Source organism: Pteropus vampyrus, unplaced genomic scaffold (genome assembly GCF_000151845.1).
Source record: "Pteropus vampyrus isolate Shadow unplaced genomic scaffold, Pvam_2.0 Scaffold321, whole genome shotgun sequence".
NCBI classification, from domain to species: domain Eukaryota; kingdom Metazoa; phylum Chordata; class Mammalia; order Chiroptera; family Pteropodidae; genus Pteropus; species Pteropus vampyrus.
In genome coordinates this window covers 1066854-1077966 of record NW_011889102.1, presented here as the reverse complement: position 1 = coordinate 1077966, position 11113 = coordinate 1066854, and the positions used below count along the sequence as shown (strand labels likewise).

The window sequence follows — 11113 nt, the reverse complement described above, 5'->3', positions numbered from 1 at the left end:
GCCACACCCAGAAACTGCTCCATGTAGGATGCAATGCAATGTCTTTGCCCCACCTGAGGTCTACCTGTTACACTCCCATGGCGGCCTAGGCCTCTCCTTCATAAGACTCTTTGTGCCTGTAATTATTTCTTTCATTCAAGTATTCACTGAGCATGTACTCTGTGGCAGGTACTCTTCTAGGCTCAGAGGAGTCAACAGTGAATAAGAGTGCTCTCGTGGGGTTTTATTCTACTGAGGATGAGGGGTGAAAGAGAAGCAAAATGACAATAAACAAATGAGCAAGCTAATATCAAAGAACGATAAATGCAGTGGACAATGTATGGGGTAGAGTGGAGGGATACTCAGTAGGGAAATTGAGAATGGCCTCACTAAGGAGATGACATTTAGAGACCTGATAAGAAGGGGACAACTATGCAAAGACTCGGGAGTGGTTCTCCCAGACCAACAGCATCACCTGGGAATTTGTTAGAAATGCAGATGCTCAGGGCCCACGCCACACCTCATGAACCAGCAGGAACTTTGGGGATGGGCCCCAGCCACCTGGATTTGAACAAGCTCTCCAGATGGTGATTCTCAGGCACACTCCAATTTGGGACCATGGATCTAGGGAAACAGCATTCCAGGTGAGAGACTCTAAACAACAGGAATCTGTGGTTTTTACACACTTCGAAAATCCCCAGCCAGCAGCCCATTGCCTAGCACATAAAGGAATCCAATAAATATTTTTTGACAAGCTTTAAGTTCCAGCCTCTAGAACCCAGATAAAAATCACAGAAAGATAGAAGTCACTAGTGTTATATTCATAAAACTTCAGCAAAAGCACCCACAAAAGAAAAGCAAGGGGTCATTTAGAATTACAAGTGGCCAGTGGGAAGCTTTCTTTAGTGCCTAAAACTGTCAGCCGCTAAGATCGGCTCTTCCCAATCTAATAAAACTTGGCATCACAAAGTTGGCAATTAGATTTCCTGTAAAAGGCTAAATGTGGTGGCCTTCTGTTTCCTGATTCTGAAACTCAGTAAGAAAAGCATTAGTGTGTGGCAGCTGGGATAATCATTTAATTGATCTTTTCCACCCACAGAAGCCTCCCTTCCCTGCTCCAACCCACTGAATTGTAAATCAATGTCACCTTCATTGTAAGCATGAAAAGGCAGGAAAAAGCACCCTCCTCCCCAAACCAAATTGAAGTCAATTTCCTAATGGGGCCTCAGTGAGACTCTAAATGGGTGCTGCCATTTCTCCCCCTCTGACCTCCCCTTGGTCCACCCACATGGCTCCATCCAGGCCAGTGGGAGCTCCAGTGACAGGCAAAGCATGTTCCTACAGTGGGGAAAACTCCAAGACAGAAAGGGCATGGATTCTAATGTCAGCCAGGCCCAAATGAAATACCTGAACTGGACAATATTTCGAAAGCATCTAGAGAGGCATCTGGCATGTAGGAAGGATTCAATAAATCATATTTATTTTTCTTCTCCTCATTAATGCTATATGTGATTTCACTCATTTATTCAACAAATATTTGTTGAGTACCTATGCACCTTTACTGGGGATAGAATGATGAGCAAAACTGACATGGTGCTTACTGTCTTGAGGGGGTGACAGGTATTAATCAAATAAGGATGTCAAATAAAGATATAATAAAAACATGTCAGAGGGTAATTGTGGCAAATGCTATAAAGATGAGTACGCGGGACCTGAACCTATAATGGAAGAATTCTACCTGTCTAGAGCATATTAAAATACAGATGCCCAGGCCCCAAGTGGAAATCTAAATCAACCTGAGGGTATGGGGCCCTGGCACAGGTGTGTTTAATAAGCTTCATGGGGGTTTCTCACTGTTGGAGTGGAAGTTTCCAGACAAACAAGAAAGAAGGCTAGAATGATCCATATGATAATTGATGAGAGTTGAAAATTACATAAATTATAAACTAAGTTTAAAAACTAAATGATAGTGTAACCTACATATAATTTATATAGTATGTGAGTACACATAAACTAATGTTAAGATTAATCTAGATACAATATTTATAGATGTGTATATACATAGGTTAGTGTATATACACTTATTTCTTTGTTCTATCGACTGAAAAGGTCTAAAAACAATGACACTTCAGTAGCAACAAGTGTACTCGATGCCCATATCTTGGTTTCATAAGAAACCAAGGCTCCTTGGATAAATTGCTGATTCTTGGACTGAGACAGAAAATATTCAAGATAGGCCTGGAGCATATTACAGTGCCAGAAAGTAAGGATATGTTTCCACACCAAAACACATTGATGGGGGTATGTCGAAGGGACGTAGGAGCTAACTGAAAGAGCTCCCACTGGCCCAAGTTGGAACAATTTGAGCAAGAAAATTAACAAAGTAGTATTAGATTAAAACCCAAGTACGAAACAAAAATCCACGAGTCCACAGTGATATAAATAAGTGATTGAATAAATTAATAGAGAGAATAGAAAAATCTCCCATGCAAAAAGAGTTCTAAATAATTTAAGCAGATATTCTGTTCTCAGGAAAGTGGAACGTGAATGGCTACTCCTTAAGTGTGAGCTGCACAGAAGACAGTATGGAAAGGGAGGGAAGAGTAGCTTTCCAGAGGAGATACCTGAGAAACACCACCTTAGCCAGACAATCAAGATTAACTTCAACATCTGTAAGACATGTTGATAGCATATACTCCTGATATGATGTGAAAAATGCACTTTGCTTCTGTGGTCTTCCTCTCCAAAGCCCACAATCTCAGCCTAATCATGAGAAAAGCATCACACAAATCTCCATGGGCGGAAGGGGCACATTCTACCAAATATCTGGCCAATACTCCTCAAAACTGTCAAGGTCATCAAATACAAGGAAAGTCTGAGAAATTGTCATGGCCAAGGGGAGCCTAAGGAGGTATGACAACTAAATGTATGGTGGGATCCTGGATAGGACCCTGGAACAGGTAAAGGATATTACATAAAAAGAAACTAAGAAAAAAAAAAAAACTAAGGAAATCTGCATAAGGTATAGAAGTTAATGATACTGTTTTAATACTGGGTCATTAATTGTAGCAAATGTATCAGTAATAGAGCTTAACAATAGGAGAAACTGGGCATAAGATATATGAGAACTCTATATATACCATCTTCACCACTTTTCTGTAAATCTAAATCCATTCAAAAAGAAAGTTTATTTAAAAAAATACAAAGCTCCATATCCAGGTTCAAAAACCCAGTTCTTAAACCCCATAAATAGCATGTGAATCTAGCCATTTCAAGGGCAGAATGCTTTGCCCGATGTTAGATTTGAGATCACAAAATTTCAGACACATCATTTGTGTACACACACACCACCAAACATGGGTATATGTATAAAATTTATAAACTAGTTATTATGTACAATAAACTCCCTGCAGGGTTGAATTTCCTACAGTGCTCACTCACTATACTGACTGTTAAGGATAAAAGGACTTAACAAAAAAGAAGGCATTCAAAACTCCAGGTTTGGCTTTGATCCTTTCAAAATGGCCATGAAAGAACTATTTGTGTCCATAGAATAAGGATGGGAATCTCACAGTTAACAACCCTCAGCCCTGACTGAAAAGATCCCATTTGTTTCTCAAGATTCTGCATTTGCTCCTTCCTCACCTTTAAAATAAGGAAATCAAAATGCCTGAGGTTCCTGAAATTAACCAGATCAAAACATGTGACGAGACGTTGTAATTAACAGTGTAGGTTAGGAAAAACCAGGTCCTCAGAACTTCAATAGAGTAAAAATGCCTCTAAAATGAATTTAATATTCAATGGTCCACGTTCTGAAGATTTTTAAGATTAGTAACATGAGACAGCTTTTACAGCAATAGGTGGCAGCATTTCTGTTCTCTGGGCCACTTTCTACATAATAGTACCAACTATTAATAGACGATTAGAAGACAAGGGATTTTCAAGGTCCTGCCACATCCCTTGTTTTCTATTAAAGGATAAACTATTTTTACAAATCACTTTTGCCAGAGATAACAAAATCACATCTCTTTTTTAAAAAAAGAAAAGAAAAAAAATAATAAAGTGACAAATTAATTTCCCCAAACATAATAAAACTAATTTAATCATCATGTCCTGGCCATCTGCTTCAAAGATGCAAATCTAACTGTATTTTCTACTGCCTGATAACTTGCTTAATTTAGTTAGTTCTTGTGACCCTGCTTTTGTGAGCAATTCTCAAAGAGACCTTCCCTTGTGGCTTTTGGACAAAGAACTGGACCCACAGGACCGTTTCTCCACGGAGCAATGATGCAGCTCCTCTCCAGCTGGCTGCCCATCGCAAATGAAGTTTTAAAGAAGGAGGCTAAGACGGCTAGTTTCGGCTGAACGGTGGCTGCATAATGGGTACTGCTGAGCACTTCCTCGGTGTCAGGCACTAAGCCCTTTATATGTACTTGTCACATTTAATCCTCAGAATCTTAGTTTCTATGACCAGTCCCATTTTACTCACGAGGAATCTGAGGTTTGGAGAGATTAAAATACTCATTTAAGTTCTCAAAACCAAGCCTGTCTGACCTGACAGCCCAAGCCATTGGCCACTGCAGGTAACTCAACATGGTACTTTGAGCTGCTTCTAAGCCTGGGCTTAGACAGAGGCACCAAAGGAAGTATAGGACAAATGTGCAAAATGCAAGATTCAAAGGAAAATCGAAGGGCCAGTTGCAAGACTTTTTCTGCTCTTGTTGGATGGAGGATATAAGAAGAGATAAAAGTGTGGAAATTTTTTTGATAGGAGGGTATCACTGGAGAATACTATGCTATAAGCACATCAAATATCCACCCGCTCAAACTTGGGGTGTAGTGTACTTCAGTGGGGTTGCTGGGGAGCCTGAGATGAATATTCCTGCAGTGAGGGATGCTGTGGTATACGATGTGACTCCCACCTATAAAATCGAGAGAGACAGACAGACAGACAGACAGATAGAGACAGAGACAGACAAGGCACGGCTGATAGTTTCAGTGGTAGAGTCAGGAGCCCTGTTACAAACTCGGATTGGCCTGCAAGCCCCAACATTAGGGCAAGAGATTTCAATGTCTCCTTGGAGAGAGCACACAACAGGATTCATCTTGGGTTCTAAGAGGGGGCCCTTGAAATGCCCCACAAAAGAAAAAAACAGGCTTTCAATAAAGCAGGAAACCAGCGTATGTAGGCACCATCCAAGTGTAAGCATTCTCCCTTTGCAGACCCTCCTGCGGGTGGAAGGGCAGCCAACTGCTTACACTCTTCAGGGTCCTGACAGGAATTCAAGTTTGGAGCTTGATTAGTCTTATAAGGGAGGCATTCTAATTTCTCATGTGAGACTATCTTTGTGAATTATTGTGACCACAGGATTGTCTCTGAGTGAGCAGAAAGGCCATGGGCTGCTAGAGCCTTCATCCCGTGGCTGGAAAGACACTCGATGAGCTTTGTCCACAATTCACACACCACACTGGCCCAGTATGCTGGACTGGGTACCGTGAGCAGTCTCAACTCTAGCTGGTGTCAGAGTCTCCTGGGGAGCTTTTAAAAAACACATGTCCAGGCCCCACCTTCAAAGAGTGGAATTCAGCAAGTATGAATGACCCACACATCGGCCTTTCCTTTCTTTTCCAAGTTCTCTGGTGCCCAGGCAGGGTTGAGAACTATCAGATCATACTCCGCATATAGATATATGGATAATTATCTCTGAAAGGAGCATTTCGTCAACACCCAACTTACTTAATTTAGAAAATCTATATTATACGGTGAGAGGGGCAGCATGATTATTAAACATGGCTCACAAGAGAGAGACTCCAGCACTGCCTTTTCTAATCTATCAAAGTATTAGCATATGGTAGCATACAAAAATGATGAGAATATTAACATGAATTCTCCACAATCGCTCCAGAATAGAATCTTCATTTTAAAGAGAACCGAGGTTCAGCTGTTAACAAGAAGCAAGGCTGACATGTGACCCAGATCTTCTGCTTTCAAAGATCAGGTTCTTAACCACTGTACCTTCTTCCTTCTAAGAATCAACAGTAATGCAGAGATCAAGACATTCTTTCCCCTGACCCCAGGGCTTTTCAAATTCCAAAGTTGAAGAAATGCAGGTACTTGAGATGAAAGGGATCTGATGACAGCAGAGGTGACTGATGCAGGTTAATTTCCTACCCAGAACTTCAATGTCAAGGGCACAAAGAAATAGCATACCACGTAATATCCCTTTGATGGAGAAACAAACTTCTGGAAAGGAGTATTTTTCAATAAAAAGTTCACTGGAGAATTTATCCATCTATAAAATACATTAGATGATAAAGCCAGAAGGAATCATGTCTGACGTTTTAGGGCCTTGTTTATTTTCATCCAAGGGTATGGAAAAGAAACTATAAAGAGGGAACACTGTGGCTACGAAGGCAAACTCTACATGAACGAGCTTTTAGGAATTGCCTGTTCGATCAACTCGTTAACTTCAAGTGACTGAACTCTCTGGGGACGAAATAAATAAATAAATCAAATCCTCTGTAGGGACATTCCAGGTTCAGAAATCAGACACGCATGGTTTCGTGGAAATTACTCAGGCTCTGATTCCAGGCAGAAGTCAGTCTGAATTCTGGCTCTGTCACTGACTGACTGACCTGGTGACTCTGGGCAAGCCATTTAGCCTTTCAGCACTCAGTGTTCTCTTCTGTGAAATGGAGATGTGAATACCCTGGTTTAGGGGAGTGCTGGGGGCAGGAGAGCTATGCCAGGAACAGTCCCGGCAGCCAGAACACAGGAGTCCCTCAAGATTTCATAGCTCATCTTTTTGAAGAACCTAGATCAACACGGTGAGATATTTCAAATAAATGGAAAGAGACAGCCCGATAAAGAAAGGCGGCTTCATGGCACATGAAATTTTAATGTCGGTGACAGTTCAGGTTTGGCCCTAGTCAATAGAAACCATAAATAGCTGTCATCTAATGGCCATGTCCTCCTGAAAATGGGTTATTCGTCTGAGTCCATCTCCCAGAGGACAGCTGCAAATACCATCAATACTGGCACTAAGCAACAGCCTTATTTATAGCCAAGGGAGATTCCGAAGATAGAAGAAGAGGTCATGGAGGCTGAACCCCCTGCTCCGAAACCCCAAATTCCTAGAGGGCTGAGAGGTGAGGCAGGAGAGCGAGTCTTACAAGAATGTCTGAGGACGGTCGGAAAACTGTCAATAAAAGTCAGAAAAACTGAAAGGCAATGAGAGGTTTAAAAAGAAAGGAGCCGTGAAAGGAGGAAATGTGAGTGGTGCTGCATAGGCCCGGTGCTGCGGAGTCAGCCGCTTCACCGCGACGAGACCGCCCGTCTCTCGGCTAACGCCTAATCTTTAACAAGTGGAAGACCTCTCAGAATCTATCAGCATGTGTCCAGGTTCAAGCAAGGGCTGGAAAGTCTTCCCTTGGCCACACCTGCCACGAAAGCATTCTCTAGTACCTGCGGAATCAAGTCCCAAATCCTTAACTCAACTTTCAAGAACGGCTACTTAAACAAGTGCCCCTGATTTCTCACCCCTCCCCTCCACTTCAACCCAATGAAACTACTGGCAATTCCTCACAGAGAACCATCTCTTTCTACTCTCTGGACCTTTATTCTTAAGGTGGCAATGTCAAGTCTTCATAAATTGGGATCCTGTATATCTCTCAAAGAGCAGGTGCTTTTCATCCAGGTACTTCAGTGTCTTGAGTTCTAGTTCACATTTTAATGTCTCAGACGGCAAGACACATAATTATTATCTCCATATTCCTCTGAGAGTTTAGTGCCAACTCAAATGTTTGTAGGATGAATGGATGCATGGAGAGATGGAAGAAAAGAAGGCAGGACATAAGGAAGAATGGATGGATTTGATGGATTAGAAAGAAACCAACAAGGAACATATTATCTGTGGCCCTTGTGCTTGACTTTTACTAGTACTTGTACTACTGACTTTTACTACTACTTGCCCTACTCTATCATTTGTCATCCACTGCTGCCAGGAAGTGGAATGTTCTGGTTATCATAATATCCTGATTAATAGAGTGTTCCTCCCCCAGTACCACTCACAGATGTGACCACTGACAAATATCTCGAGATTGGGAAAAAAACCACCTTGCATTTCAAATGGAATAAACAAGACTGTCTTTTGTTGATGATTCACAAAGCACTTGGCTATCTTGCAAGACGCAAGTTTAGAAATTGCACAACTGCCACTGCGCGGTGCTGCGTGAGAGGATGGTTTGCACATTAAAAGAATCCTAGATAACCAGACATAAGTTTGCTGAAACCATTATAGAAAATAGGTAATTTTTCTATATTCTCTTTTTCAGTAGAATCGTAAACACTATATACTTTCAGCCAGAAGACCCTACTCATCAGCAGAGACATGAAGAAAACACACACACAGACTGAACTGCATGAGGTCTGGCTCATCCCACTCTGACCTGATAAGCAAACCTGAATTCAGAAAATCAATAGTAAAAGTCATTAAGCACGATGACCACAGATCACAGTATAGCATCTCACTCTTGTCTCTCCCTTAATCTCAGCCATCCCCGTCCTTTAAGCTCTCCTTATACCCTTGTCAAATGTTCCTAGACAAGGCCCACATTTGTTTGACCATTTCCCAATTCCAGCAGCCTCAGATGGGGTGAGGCAGAGGAAACACACGTCAAACAAGTCAGGCTGCTATTATTTTTAATCTGGCTCCTTTGTGCTCACAGGTAGCAGAACCGGTTCTGTGGTACACGGTTTCTCCATCACAAAAGCAGGGAGAAAAGCAAGGAGCTTCCTGACCTGTACATTATCCTCCACCCCTGGAGAGCTCTCACGTACTCATCGGACATTTCTCCCTCACCAGCACTTTCTTGTGCCAGGGCACTCTGCTTTCTCTCAATTAATTACATGCAGCATCTCAGTTAATCCTCATGACACCTTCTGAGGCAGGAATTACTACCGCATTGTATAGACGAGGAAACTGACACTCTGGAGGAGTAAATGACTCACCTAAATCGCACAGGATTTGAACCCACATCTGTCCTTGTCATTTCAGTAAATAACTCCGAAGGATATGGCATTTCACACTACCAAACTGAGTAGCTGTGGCAGCCTCTGTAGCTAGAGAGGGACATTAAAGGGTGAGGTCATGCTCACCGGAGTAAACGCGCCCCCTGCTCAGGTCCCAAGGCAAAGCTGACACACTGTGTAATCAGAGGCTCCATCTGAGTTAAACAGATGCACTGGCGATTCCATTGTATAGTTCTGATATATGGCACCAGCATAATATGCCCACCTGGGAGTTTTTGGGGTGCCAAGAATGAACAGAAGGGAATGCATTGTAGAAATATTAACCTTGGCAGTCTCTCGCCACAGTAAACCACTGGTTGAGCTTTAATGAAATTTTGCACAAGAGCAGAAACATCTGTATCTCTGGTAAAAATAAACCCCAGCCTGGAACACATGACCGTTTTTGCAAAAGGACGTGACAAACCTGGAAAGGAATGGAAAGGAAGCCTTTCTCTGTGATCAAATTGACTGTTTAAAACAAACAGAGAAGATGGGGCTGCTCACCTCCGTGTTCTCCAGCGAAGCTTACTGGCTTCTTGTGAATGAAGACATATTCTAAATTTGTGTTAACTCATACTTTTCTATTTGTGTAGGAGAGCAAAAGTCCTGCAAACGGCGTGTTCCCACTGACTCTTGTCCCCACAAAACCATTTCCCCGGATGAATAAACACTGACATGCTACTTGGAGACGTGCCAGCACAATGAGGTCTAATTGCTTTAAGCATCCTGAATTAATCACTCATTCAAGGCAAAATTAAGAGCATACACATTTCTTATTTAAAAGACGTTACAATAATAAGCCAGTCCACAGGCCTCAGCAATCACATGGTAAAAGTTGCTAGATGACTAGGGCAGGTGGCATCTTCTGACAGTTGGCCCTTCCTGAAAAACAAACAGCACAGAGTATCCTGGAACCCAGAATCAGACAGCCAACCCACTCGCTCTCCCTCCTCCTGAAGCACGAATCCCCTACAGAAGCCCCATGCTAGGTGTCTCCCAGTTCCCAGGGATGAAGACCTCCCTAACCCTAAGGAAGCCGTCTGACACTACCTTAGTTCTTCTTTCCACTAAGTTGAATTTTAGTCTTAGTTCAGTGGGGGAGAACTCCAGAGGTTAATCCCTCCAGCCCTTTAGAGGTAGAAGGTGACATAATGTCTTTCTCATGAGTCTTCCTTAATAAAAGTATTTCACCTGTCCATAAATACTCTTCATAGAATAAGGCTTTGGTCCTCTGGCTGTTCTCCAGAGAGAGGGTGATGATGGATAATGATGACAATGGTTATTAAAATAAAAGCAGTGATCTTCACTCTTATTTATTAATCACATGCTATGCGGCATACACTATACTCTGTGCTTTAGAGACACTTAGAATTGAATTCTCAAAACCACCCTGGGGGTTCAGGACTATTATTCTGTTCATTTCATAGTTTGAAGAATCTAAAGCTTACAGGTGACATAACTTGCATAAGGTCACAGAACTAGTAAGTGATGGTGTAGGGATTCAAACTCAGGCAGGCAGACTTACTTCAGAGGCCACACTCTTGGTCACCATGCCAGAATAAGGGAGTATTCTAGCTCAGCCACACCCTCCTAAAATGGTCCTCAATGTGGTCAGCCCAGCTCATGTTACACCGGGCCATCAATGTCCGTATGCCTGATGTCACACTTCTACAGGTGGAACCCCAAACTGCCTTCCTCTACTGGGAAGACGGATCCTGAACAGTCATGGTGGCACCCTTCACCTGGGGAGAAATAAGCCTTAAAAAGGGAACAGGAAAAGGAGAGTGGGAGGTGGTGAAGGCAACCTGCTTATCACTTAACAATCTGGATGGACATTGGCCCTGGGAGGACACAGCAAAGAGAGAGGTGCCAGAAGGTGACAGCATGAGCCTCATCCCAAAGCAGTAGAGGGCAGCAAAGGAAGCTGCTTTATGGGAGACCCAGAGGGTACAGCGGGGAAAGTGGCCGCTGGCCTTAGTCAGGAGGCCGGCTGCTTTATCACAGGCTGACTTTGTGTCCACCATTTTCCACTCCCCATGCAGGGATGAGACTCTGCTGTTGCCA

The 11113-nt window shown here is 42.7% G+C and overlaps 1 protein-coding gene across 1 annotated transcript in view; it reads right to left on the bottom strand.

Moving 5' to 3' along the window:
- NAV2 (neuron navigator 2) overlaps window positions 1–11113 on the bottom strand; it is a 388116-nt gene that overhangs the window by 289751 nt on the left and 87252 nt on the right. The window lies entirely within an intron of this gene.